Source organism: Mus musculus, chromosome 15 (genome assembly GCF_000001635.26).
Source record: "Mus musculus strain C57BL/6J chromosome 15, GRCm38.p6 C57BL/6J".
Taxonomy (NCBI): domain Eukaryota; kingdom Metazoa; phylum Chordata; class Mammalia; order Rodentia; family Muridae; genus Mus; species Mus musculus.
Window position 1 is genome coordinate 54304224 of NC_000081.6, and position 9847 is coordinate 54314070.

General features: G+C 40.9%; 2 pseudogenes; both read right to left on the bottom strand.

The window, feature by feature from the left end:
• Nucleotides 258-943, bottom strand: Gm7566 (predicted gene 7566; annotated as a pseudogene).
• Nucleotides 7718-8160, bottom strand: Gm5215 (annotated as a pseudogene).
• Between the last annotated feature and the right edge of the window lie 1687 nt (nucleotides 8161-9847).

Here is a 9847-nt window from a genome sequence, read left to right on the forward strand (position 1 = left end):
CTTTCATCTCTTGAGTCCATAGGCTTGTTGTAACAGTGAACAGGACTACAAAGGCTTGGAGTAGGCTGGCTCATCTTTAAATGTTCCCCACATCATGGTGCTAGCCATGATGTATCAAACCAGATTCCACATTTCCATTTGAAATATTTCTTTGAGCTTGGACTGAAATCTTAACCTTTCTATAGTAGTATAGTAGTAGTAGTAGTAGTAGTAGTAGTAGTAGTTGTTGTTGTTGTTGTTGTTGTTGTTGTTGTTTTAACAGAAAAAAAGCCTGTTTTACTTTAATGACTGATCTACATGAGGCCACAGCCAGGTCACTAGGTCCAGACATGAGGGAAGCTTTATTTCTTGATCTCTTCCTTGGACAGAGTCTTGATTTCTTCATTCTTGGCCCAGAGGTACTCCCCCTGGCACTTTTGTACTTGATCTGATACCTAAAAGCTTCAGCCTGATCAGCCAGTAGCTTCTTTTCAGGCCTTGTCTGCCTTCATTTTATGGGTGTGCTCCATGAGAATCTGCTTGTTTTAGAATACATTTCCTTTGACCTTCAGGTACAGGCTGTGATACGTATAGTGGCCAATCTTCTTAGATTCATGCTTTCTCCTGAGAAGCCACTGCAGGATTGTCTCTCATCCAGGTCACTTTCTTGGGCATCAGAACATTGGCAGTACCCTTCTCTATGACAATATGCTTGTCCTCCAGCCAAGTCCAGGTGGTTTTTGGGCAACGAGCCCAGGAATGCATGCATAGTCACAAGATTCTGAATGATCATCCATTTTTTGATCAGCTTCCTGATCTGCTGGCAGGAGTTGGCATTGGTGATTTCATTTGTCTCATTTGAATCCAACCAGGCCTTCTTTTAGCCACAGCAGAAGACATTAGAGATAATCCTTTTCTGTACCTGAGCATACTAATGGCTGTTATTGCAGCAGCAAACAGAAAGCTGGTTGTTGTTGTTGTTGTTGTTTTATGTATTCACTCGTACAATGCATCCCTTGATCATACAATACATCCCAAATGTAGCCACCCCTCCCTCCACTCCTCTCAGTTCTTCCAAATATGACTCTCCTCAATCCCAGAGCCACTGCTCCTCAATTTTCTTTCGGAAAAGAGCAGGTCTCTGAGTGTCATCAACTACACAGAGATGCAATAAGGCTAGGTACCAACCCTCATATCAAGTCTGGGTGATGCAACCCAGTAGGATGTAAAGGGTCTAAGAGCAGGTGAACAAGTCAGACATAATCCACATTTCCACTGGTTTGGGAGGTCAACAAAACCTACAAGCAAAAGAAGCACAATGTATGTATACAGGACCTAGTATAGACCCAGGCAGACTGTGATTGCCCCTTCAGTCTCTGTGAGCCCCTGACTCCTCCTTTGTTTGATTTTATGGGCCCTATTCCCCTAATGTCCTGAACCTTTTTGGCTCCTTCAGTCCTTCTTTCCATAGGCTCCAAGCTCCACCTAATGTTTGCCTGTGGGTCTCTGTATCTGCTTGCATCAGTTCCTGGATGTTGTCTCTCTGATGACAATTGGGCTAGGCATGGATCTATGAGTATAGCAGAATATCATTAGAAATCATTTCATTAATTTTTTGCTCAGTCTTTTTTTATTCTATGCTAGATCTCTGGATTATCAAACTTGCAATTCCTGGCCAGTTAGGCAATGTCAAACATGGATTCCTTCTCATGGGTTGGGCCTCAAGTTAAGCCAGTGATTGGTTGGCAAGTCAGAGACTCTCACAAGATCTAAGCTACCATTGCCCCAGAACATTTGCAGGCATGATGTGGGTCAAACCTTTTGTGTCTGGGGTGGTGTTCTAAGCCATGGGTAGTCATTCTTAGTTACAGAAGATAGTTGATTCAGGCTCCATATTTTCTATTACTAGCAGTCCTCTCAACAAGCTAAGTGCACATTTACCTGTCAGGATTTGAGAAATAGTTAATTTGTTTATGTTGGAAGTAGAATATAAGCAAGCAAGTGAATTATAAGCCTCTAGTGGGTGAGCTGCTAAGAGTTATTATGGAGAAAATAGTTTTACTATGAAAGCAAATTCTGTAATAATTTCTATGATTATTAGTTAATAAGAAAGGTAGATTTGTTGGATATGTTAGTAGTAGCCATGGTATTGGTTTGAGGGTGCCAGAAGATGAATTTTGATTTAATTCAATAGCCACTACCTTGCTCAAATTACCACATGTTCCTCCAGTAAAGGCAGAAAGAGTATAGCAGAAAAGTGAGGCATTGTATGGAGGAGTACAGGGAGTACAGATCATGTGGAACTCAACTGAAAAGTTCTGAACACAGACCTTGACAACTCTAGACTCAGATACCCTCAAGGCTCCACCACATCATAGTATCACCAAATTTGCCAAATCCCAGTAGTAGCAAAACATGCTCAGAGAACTTGGGTTGCAAAGTTGGGCTTATTCACTGACTCTATTTTCTGAAACCAAACAATGTTTGAGGACTCTCAGTGAGAACTCTATAGAGTCCTAGCTGAGTAAGTCCTGAGCTTTGGTAGTGTGATTCCTTAAATATTATCCTTTGTGGATCTGTCTACTTCCACAAATCCTTTGACAATCAAAGTGGAATATTTTCATTACTGAATTCAAAAGGGGCCATCAAGTATTAGCTAGAACTAATCTCTGGGGATTCAGTTTCCTTTTCTTTAGCATTTCATTGAGAAAGAAACTGAAGAATTCTAAATTAGTAGAAGTGAGCTCTTTCTCCATGTCAGGAAACAGATAATAACAAGTATCAGGTCTCTGTATTCTTGGTTTAAATGATGATATCAAGAAGAAACCAAAACAAAACCCTGGAAGACTGATAGAAATCACAGTGCTTCAATGACAATGTTGGCCGTTAGCAAGCAAAACATGTGATCCCGAGAGAAATGTTTGATCTCTTCAAGTCTCTATTTTATTACCTATAAATGTCAAGCTCAATGTCTTTTTTCTCTCTTTTTTTGTTTTTGTTTTTGTTTTTGTTTTTGTTTTGTTTTGTTTTGTTTTGTTTTCTTTTGTTTTTGGTAACTTTCAGAAGATGATTAAATGAAGTGAAATATGTTGAACATACAAGCAGGGTTTGGAACATAGTATATTCTCCACATCTGTTCCTTTTCCTTCAAATGAGATATGAGTAAGTCTCTTTGTTGATTTCATCAGAAAGTGCTATAGTGCTGAATGGTACACCTTCTATACAGATATATATTTTTAATCCTCCCACACTTCATAAGTGTTATAATTGCATCTGTTTTATAAATAAAAGAACCAGAAACTCACAGAGAGTAAGTTGTTTGCTCAACGAACACAAGATGGTGTTTGTCACAAGTAAAGTTACAGTTCATGAATTTTGCTGTTTTCTTGGAGCATCACTCTGTTATGGCCAAATTCCAAACCAGGCTAAAAAATGGCCACTATTATTCTCATTTTGACTTTCATTAGAAACATTTGATCTAAGACCACCCATAGATGTTTTCAGACTTCTTTGAGGAAAAGGAAGTTGGATTAGTGTTTGGAGAAGTGTGACCTACTCAAAAAAACAAATCACGTGAAGTAATAGAATATTACACAGTGGGTAATATTGGAGTCACTTCACCTGGGTCAGAAATCTCAGCTTGAAGGCTTGCCAATGGTTTGATTGTAGTTTGCTTACCTTATTTTCAACTTTGTCTATTAAAAATATACCCAATGGAGAGGCTACTTACCTAGTATGCACAAAACCTTTGGTTCAACCCTAGGCAGGCACCAAAACAAAGAAAAGCAACCCTTTAATGAGTCATTATTATAATTAAATGAGTTAATACATGCTCATAAAAGCATTTTTCCAGATGGATGTTAATGGATGAGGTGAGGCCTCAACCCACATGAAAGTAAATGAAAACATTGAAGTCCTCTGAGTTTCTGTAGAGGATCATGTCACATTCCTTTAAAGTAAAATGGAAACTTCAGGCATCTCATTAATGTGCTAATGATCATGCAGTATTGCTTCACAAGGCAAGAAACACATCCCATGACTGCCCAGAAATGTTCTTTTACGTGTTTGTACTCAGCTCATCCTCATGACTTTTACCAAAGAAATGTAGCACTTCCAGGGAAGCTCTTGGTTCTAGTTTCAATAAGTAAACACCAGAGTATCACTCTCATGTTAAAAGAGGAATTGATGAACTAATATTACATCAGGAGATTTTGACAACTCTGGTCCATACCATCACCCAACCCCAGGCTTCCTACCTCTATCATCTTAGTCTTAATTGGTACTTTACTGCCTCTCAGAGCCACTCTATGATCATGGTCAGGCAAACAATGGATTTATTGCTAATGCCATTTATGTGTCTCCTTCTCACTTTGTCCTATTGTAACAGGTTACCAGACATGATATAATATGTTTTATGTATCCATTGGTAGGTATACTTTCCTTGAATAAAGGGATCTATGTTAGACCCAAATTCCTGACACTGTACTCATTCACTTTCTTTTCTGACTGAACTAGAAGTAACCAGGGGCCTTCAGCAAAGGATATGAGAACCTCTCTGTGACTTCTCTCTTAACTTTACTCTTGGTCCTAAGGGATTATAGTAAAGAGTTACTTCCTGTCTTACTTTCTCCCTGGCTCTTTAGAACTGAGTGTGCCTGAGCTTACCATTTCAGAGAGAAATATGCAAATAGGTTGTATAATTGCCAAGCTTGTATGCATAACCTGCAACTTCTCTCTGATTTCTAGCCATAGTATCTTCTAAGCATTTCAACCATGGCACATCCAAGACAGAACATGTGTTTCCAACCTGCAGCCTGTGGTGGTTTGAATACGCTTGGCCCATAAAATGGCACTATTAGGAGGTGAAGCTTTGTTTGCAGGAAGTATTTGAGTTTAGAGGTAGATTTGGCGACCCTCCTTTGAGCTTCTTAGAAGCCATACGTCTCCAGTTTGCCTTCAGACAGAGATGTAGAACTCTCAGCTCCTCCAGTGCCATGCCTGCCTGCAAGCAGGCATGCTTTCTCTCCACAATAATGGACTAAACCTCTAAAAGAGTAAGCCAGCCCCAAGTAAATGCTGTCCTTTGTAAAAATTGCCTTGGTTATGGTGTCTCTTCACAGTAATGGAAACCCTAACTAAGACATGCCTTACCTCCCAACAAATTACTTAAAAACAAAACAAAATAAAACAAGAAGCAAAGCCCTTATATCTCTCCTTGTCTTCCATAGGTCAGTAAAAAGTAACAAGACAGTTTATCTATAAAATTTGCCACTACCGTTCACTCCTCTCTTTTTTGCTTAGTTTACATTTAATATATCAGTAAAATATGAGTTCTGAACTTATAATCCATTTTTCTCCAATGTAATTATTTTTGTATGCTGTCTTTAGGTCACTGATGTGTCTCTCCTTGGTTACACTGTAAGCTGCCTAATAGTTCTTCTATCTTCTGCTCTTACCATGTTAATCATGTATTCCCAAATAACAAAGCACCACCCTTTTGTTGAAAGGGTGTGGTTTTTATCATATTGTGGCCTAAGTACTTTGATTCTACTGTGGCTTCTATGGATCACCAATCTGGGCAAGTTTATCTAAAGTTTTCTGCTTCAAGATTTACTAGAAGACTGAAATCAAGGTAGGATCCAAAGCTAGAGTCTCATCTGAAGTCAGGAATGCAAAAGATTCATTTTGAAGCCCACATAATTATTGTAAAAAAAAAATCACTTCCTCAAAAATAGTTGTCCTGAGAGCTTCATTCCTGGTTGGTTCCTAGCTCCCAGTTGCCCTCAATTCTTTTCTGTATGATTGTCTTCACTGTAGTTTCCTGCTACTTCAAAGTCAAGACAAGAATAACAAGAATAACAATAACAAAAATAGTCTTGCCCCCTAATCACAGAAGTAATACCCCATCCTCTTCACTGAATTCTCTTGACTAAAAACACAAGCTACAGTGTGCTCATACTTACATTCAGGGGATAAATGAGAGTAATGCCAGAAGACAGAAATTACTATGCGCCATTTGAAACACTATCTACTATGTATTTCAGCTCATTTGTATGGAGTGGGTGGAAATATCCTTTTAAACTTGAGACAGTGCTGTAATACCACTGTTCTAAACTTTCCAGCTGTTTTCTATTCAAATCATAGTAGATTCTGCTTCCCTTTCTGCTTCCTTTCATCCCATCTCATTTGACACTTTCCTTCCAATAGTTACTCTGAGTTAAATGTTGGGACTGTCTTCCTCTCCCTAAATCACCCAGCATCACCTGTCCCATTTCAAGGATTCTTTCCAGTTCACTCTGCTCAGATCCCTGTTTGCTCCAGATAGATCCTCATCGACTTTTCACTGAATTCAGGCTTTACTCTCATGTCACCTTTCAGAGGAGCTTTTCTGGACCATGCAATGTGAAATACCAGCTTCCTCATTGTTCTCTGGAGGCTGTCTAACCCTTCTCAGCTGGTATTGTTTGTGTTCTTTTTTTAACCATGGAAAACATTCTATACCATATTTAACCATCCATTGTTAGCACTAAAAAGGAAGGCTTCATGGAGTTAAGACTTCCCATTTCATTCATGAAACACACAGTGACCTAGCTGATAATATAAAGGGGAAATTGGATAGGACAAACACATGGATGTTGTGGGTTTCTTTCTTGTCCTATAGTTGTTGTGGATGGCCCTGGTGTTCATATTTTGATGTTAATTCTGCTTTCCCAGGAGGGGTTGTATGGAATGAGTCACATACTCAGGCAACTCTTGTGACCTTCCCCAGTGAATAAAGGGACCAATCACTGGGCAAGTCGAAGGGTTTTCCAGGTTGGACAGGGAAGAGAGGAAGCAGGAGATATATTGGGGGGTTTTGGATGAAGATAGTTAAAGGACAATATGTAGCTACTAGTATCTCCCAGGTTCAATGGTGGATCTGCCAGGATTTGCCACCAGAGGATTTAAATGTAATATGGCTTACAAGATTTGTATTCTAGTTTTTGTACCCAGCAATTGAGTTACCATTGTTTCTGACTGAGTTTGTGTGATGTTTTCCTTCAAGCGGCAGCTTGACTGGATTCCAGAGAGAAAGGTATGGAGGCAAAGCGTGGGTTTGCCTGATGTGCACCACAAAAGGCTGTGGGAGTTTTGAAGCATGGGGCTGGTGTGGTAACGACCCACCAGTGGAAATTTAGCAAGCTGGGTTGAGAGATTTTGGAGCTCTGAGTCAGAGAATCTAAACAAGATAGGATCATGCCAGACATTGCCTGCCATTGCCCGCCATTGCCTGCCAGCCTGCTGAGGCAGAGGGTAGCTGTGTTTAACATGGGAGATTACCACTTTTAAAAATATTTCATGCAACATATAGTCATGTGGACAAGAGGAACCAGGACTGTGTTCTGATTCTTACAGACAGGCAGAACTAGCCTTAGCTTAGATAGAAATTCCTCTGAAGACATTGAGTTCCCTTCCCTGCCTCTATCAGCCAATGCCTTGCTTTTTGATTTGTTTTGTTTTGCTTTGTTTTGTTGATATATTTTAATGAGCACTTTATAAACAAAGATAGAAGAAGTTACACTTTATAAACAAAGATAGAAGAAGTTACAATTGTAACAATGTTCCACATTTACATGAACATACACAATCACTTTCTGGTTACCAATGCTAGATGGTAGATCACCATTAAAAGTATAGGTCAAGCCTGTTTCCTTTTCTCTTTTTGTTTTGTTTTGTTTTGTTTTGTTTTCAGGTTTACTGAAAATATGGCATAACAGATTAAATAGCTCCACGTGGTGTTTTGAAATTCATGCCAACCGTAGGCTGAGTGACCTGCAGGTTAGAGAGAATGCCCAAGTCCAGAAGCTTCAGCATTTCCTGGTGTCGATCCACCTCAATGATCTCCTGATCTAGGGCCGAGATCTCAGGAATGTAATTAACTCTCCTCTCTCTCTCTTCTTCCTGCATCTTGATAGAGCTGCCTCTCACAGGACCTCTCTGAATCCGCTTCATCAGATGCGTGACGTAGCCGGCTATCTTGTTCTGAAGCTTCTTGCTGGGGATAATGGCGATCTCCTCGCACACTCGCTTGTTGGTGTGGAAGTCATTACACAGGTGCGTGTAGTACTTCTCGATGATGACCCAGGCCCCGTTCTTCAAGGTCTTGGTGCGAACGCTGCCCATGTTGGTGGGTCTCAGTAAAAGAGGAAACAGCCTGTTTCCTTTTCATGGTCAAGATAAACAGGAAATTTTCCTAAACTTTCAGTTTATATCCTGACAATATTTTTTTAAATTTACAATCCAGCCATTGTCCACAGTTCCTCATCCCATGCCAGGAATGCCGTGCCTGTCTCTAAGAGGATGCTCCCCACCACCATGCCTACCCCCTTCCTGGGACCTCAAGTATCTGGAAGATTAGGCACATCTTCTCCCACTGAGGTCAGACTAGGCAGTCCTCTGCTATATGTGTGTCTGGGGTCTTAGACCAGTTCTTGTATGCTGTCTGGTTGGTGAAAAGAGTTTTCTGGGAGCTTTCAGGAGTCCAAGTCAGCAGAGACTGCTGTTCTTTCTATGGTCTTTCCTCCCCTTCTGCTTCTTCCATGCTTCCCCTAACTCAACCATAAGGGGCCCTGACTTCATCCAATGGTTGCGTGTATATATACCTGCATCTGCCTCACTCAGTGGCCAGTTGGGCCTCTCAGAAGACAGCTAGGCTCCTGTCTGTAAGCACATCATAGCATCACTGATCATGTCAGGCCTTGGTGTCTCCCTATGAGGTAGATCCTCAGTTGGCGGGTCATTGGACCGCCTTTCCTTCAGTCTCATCTCCATTTTTGTCCCTGCAGTTCTTTTCTTTTTTTCTTTAATTAGGTATTTTACTCATTTATATTTCCAATGCTATCCCAAAAGTCCCCCATACCCCCCCACTCCCCTATCTACCCACTCCCACTTCTAGGCGCTGGCGTTCCCCTGTACTGAGGCAGATAAAGTTTGCATGACCAATGGTTCTCTCTTTCCACTGATGGCCAGCTAGGCCATCTTCTGATACATATGCAGCTAGAGACATGAGCTCCGGGGTACTGGTTAGTTCATATTGGTGTTCCACCTATAGGGTTGCAGATCCCTTTAGCTCCTTGGGTACTCTCTCTAGCTCCTCCATTGGGGGTCCTGTGATCCATCCAATAGCTGACTGTGAGCATCCACTTCTGTGTTTGCTAGGCCCCAGCATAGTCTCACAAGAGACAGCATTGCCTCACTTTGGGTTTTCTTTAGTGTGTCTACTTCCCTTTTTAGGTCTAGTATGGTTTTGTTCATTTCCATCACCTGTTTGGATGTGTTTTCCTGTTTTTCTTTAAGGACTTCTACCTGTTTGGTTGTGTTTTCCTGTTTTTCTTTAAGGACTTGTAACTCTTTAGCTGTGTTCTCCTGTATTTCTTTAAGTGAATTATTAAAGTCCTTCTTGATGTCCTCTACCATCATCATAAGATATGCTTTTAAATTCGGGTTTAGTTTTTCAGGTGTGTTGGGGTGCCCAGGACTGGCTGAGGTGGGAGTGCTGTGTTCTGATGATGGTGAGTGGTCTTGGTTTCTGTTAGTAAGATTCTTATGTTTGCCTTTCACCATCTGGTATTCTCTGGAGTTAGTTGTTATAGTTGTCTCTGGTTAGAGCTTGTTCCTCTCGTGATTCTGTTAGTCTCTATCAGCAGACCTGGGAGACTAGATCTCTCCTGAGTTTCAGTTGTCAGAGCACTCTCTGCAGGACAGCTCTCCTCTTGCAGGGAAGGTGCCCAGATATCTGGCGTTCGAACCTGCCTCATAGCAGAAGTTGTCTAGAGCAATTGGATTGGAACAGAAGTTGTGTTCCACTCAGCAGAGGTCCTAAGATTGT